At 46.8% G+C, this 3,364-nt stretch overlaps 1 pseudogene; it reads left to right on the forward strand.

Annotated features, from left to right (window-relative positions):
• Positions 1–1,311: 1,311 nt before the first annotated feature.
• LOC149432863 (uncharacterized) lies at positions 1,312–2,817 on the forward strand (annotated as a pseudogene).
• The last annotated feature ends 547 nt before the right edge of the window (positions 2,818–3,364 follow it).

Genomic DNA, 3,364 nt, shown 5'->3' on the forward strand with positions numbered 1-3,364 from the left:
CAAGAGCCCCCCACCATCAAAAATCAAGAGTCCCCCACCCCCCTTACATGAGATGTCAAGAGCCCCCCACCATCAGAAATCAAGAGTCCCCCACGCCCCTTACATCAGATGTCAAGAGCCCCCCACCATCAAAAGTCAAGAGTCCCCCCCCACCCCCCTTACACCAGATATCAAGAGCACCCCCACCCATCAGAAGTCACAAGTCCCCCACCCCCCTTACATCATATATCAAGAGCACCCCCACCCATCAGAAGTCAAGAGTCCCCCACCGTCCCTTACATGGCAGTGCACACCCCTTACCTGGGGGGGTGGAACTGGGAAGCAGAAAGTGCAGGGTCTGGAGGAGGACCAGTGGAAAGCTGGGGTCAGCTGCAGGAGTCTGCTGAATGTCGAGACCAGGGGGTGCTGAAGGTGCACAGAGAGGCGCAGGATCTGGAGGAGGAGGTATGTCGTCCTCTCTGCTGGCGACTGATGAGACAAAAAAATTGGGGGTGGAGATGAAGGGGGGGGGGGGGGGGTCGCAGCTGCAGGAGAGGTTCATTGAGAACTACAAGCTGTCAGTTGCCATGGGTGATGGCACTTGTAGTCTATTCACAGAAAAAGTGTGGATGGATGACACAGCCATGTAGGTGGAGCCCTGCACGGCTGCGCTGTTTTCAAGTTGTGACATTGGGATCAAGCCGGCATAAGTGCTCCCCTAGGAAGGGGCTTTCTTCGGGGGCACTCATAGAAAAGGACCACTGGCAGGGGACCCCAGAAGAGGAGGATTGGGGATGCTTTATGCAGAACCGTTATACAGAGCAGGTAATTATGACATGTATGTTATTCTAGGGGGAAAAAAACTATTTTAGAATCACTTTAAAGTGGCACATTGAGCTGACAGGCAACATCACTTGTCCAGCTTGCCCATTCAAGTCAATGTGGCCTGCACTGCAACCGCAAACCAATGACCATTGCTGGTCATCAGATTATGCCTAGCCAATGCCTCCTGAACGCCTAGCAGTGGCTGCTTAGCCACACTCTGAAAAGCAAAAAGAACATGTGAACTTAGCCTTACCGGCAGGATCACCAGATGAAAATAAATTAGAAGAAAGAACGAAGGAAAAGGCAGAGAAAAAGAACAGGCAGAAGAAAGAACGAAGGAGTAAACAGAAGAAAGGAGAAGGTGAAAGAAAAAAAAAAGAAGGAGAAGGTGAAAGAAGGAGAAGGTGAAAGAAGGAGAAGGTGAAAGAAGGAGAAGGTGAAAGAAAAAAAAAAAAAGAAGAAGAGGGCATAAGAAAGAAGGGGAAGAGAAGGTAAAAGACGGAGAAGGAAAAGACGGAGAAGGAGAAGAAGGAGAAGGAGAAGACGGAGAAGGAGAAGACGGAGAAGGAGAAGACGGAGAAGGAAAAGACGGAGAAGGAAAAGACGGAGAAGGAAAAGACGGAGAAGGAAAAGACGGAGAAGGAAAAGACGGAGAAGGAGAAGACGGAGAAGGAGAAGACGGAGAAGGAAAAGACGGAGAAGGAGAAGGAAAAGACGGAGAAGGAAAAGACGGAGAAGGAAAAGACGGAGAAGGAGAAGGAAAAGAAGGAGAAGGAATAGACGGAGAAGGAGAAGGAAAAGAAGGAGAAGGCATAGACGGAGAAGGAGAAGGAAAAGAAGGAGAAGGAAAAGACGGAGAAGGAAAAGACGGAGAAGGAGAAGGAAAAGACGGAGAAGGAGAAGGAAAAGACGGAGAAGGAGAAGGAAAAGACGGAGAAGGAAAAGACGGAGAAGGAAAAGACGGAGAAGGAGAAGAAGGAGAAGGAGAAGACGGAGAAGGAGAAGACGGAGAAGGAAAAGACGGAGAAGGAAAAGACGGAGAAGGAGAAGGAAAAGACGAAGAAGGAGAAGGAAAAGACGGAGAAGGAAAAGACGGAGGAGGAAAAGACGGAGAAGGAGAAGGAAAAGAAGGAGAAGGAATAGACGGAGAAGGAGAAGGAAAAGAAGGAGAAGGCATAGACGGAGAAGGAGAAGGAAAAGAAGGAGAAGGCATAGACGGAGAAGGAGAAGGAAAAGAAGGAGAAGGAATAGACGGAGAAGGAATAGACGGAGAAGGAAAAGTTGGAGAAGGAAAAGACGGAGAAGGAAAAGACGGAGAAGGAGAAGGAAAAGACGGAGAAGGAGAAGGAAAAGACGGAGAAGGAGAAGGAAAAGACGGAGAAGGAGAAGGAAAAGACGGAGAAGGAGAAGGAAAAGACGGAGAAGGAAAAGACGGAGAAGGAAAAGACGGAGAAGGAAAAGACGGAGAAGGAAAAGACGGAGAAGGAAAAGACGGAGAAAGAAAAGACGGAGAAAGAAAAGACGGAGAAGGAGAAGGAATAGACGGAGAAGGAATAGACGGAGAAGGAAAAGACGGAGAAGGAAGAGAAGGAGAAGGAAGAGAAGGAGAAGGAAAAGACAGAGAAGGAAAAGACGGAGAAGGAAAAGACGGAGAAGGAAAAGACAGAGAAGGAAAAGACGGAGAAGGAAAAGACGGAGAAGGAAAAGACAGAGAAGGAAAAGAAGAAAAAGAAGGAGAAGGAGGAGAAGGAAAAGAAAGAGAAGGAGAAGGAAAAGAAGGAGAAGGAAAAGAAGGAGAAGGAAAAGAAGGAGAAGGAAAAGAAGGAGAAGGAAAAGAAAGAGAAGGAAAAGAAGGAGAAGGAAAAGAATGAGAAAGGAAAGAAGGGAAAAGGCAGAAGAAGGAAAGAAGGGAAAAGGCAGAAGGAAAGAACAAAAAAGACAGAAGAAAGAAAAGGAGAAGGCAGAAGAAAGAAGCAAAAGAACAAAGCAGAAGAAGAAGGCAGAAGACAGTAGGGAGGGAGAGGGATGAGATCAAGAAAGAAAAAGGAATAAGAATATATACTGTATACACACACATATATATATATATATTTTTTCAAAGTATAAAAGAGGAGGGGAACTCTATAGGACGTGTTATACATGCGAAGTGGGAGTCTATTTCACACTGCACTGGATTAGATACTTCAAAGCTGTTACAACCACATTAAAGAGCTCATTAAATAGCCGAGGTCATTAAAACACGATGGAAAAGTCCATAATTTCAGCAGCTATTGAACCCGGCTGAAGTTTACATCTGGTGGAAGGCGGGAAGAAAAGACGCGCACTTCTCTATCGGGAGCCAAGTTGGCTGCTAAGAACCTGTGCACTTTCTGGAATGCTTGTCATCTCTGCTATGAGAGATTTTCAGGACCAACTTGAAAATCAAGTTTAATCCTCCAGGTAGTACGCCAGAGGCGAGGAGCACACCCACATCACACTTCAGCAGAAGCCCCGTGTTTGTTCAGGCCTGAGAAATCACAGAGCGGTCCCGTGAACTCTACACAGGAACAAATCAGCACTT

The sequence above is a fragment of the Staurois parvus genome, unplaced genomic scaffold (assembly GCF_062004578.1).
Source record: "Staurois parvus isolate SC_StPar_1 unplaced genomic scaffold, SC_StPar_1.0 ptg002073l, whole genome shotgun sequence".
NCBI lineage: Eukaryota > Metazoa > Chordata > Amphibia > Anura > Ranidae > Staurois > Staurois parvus.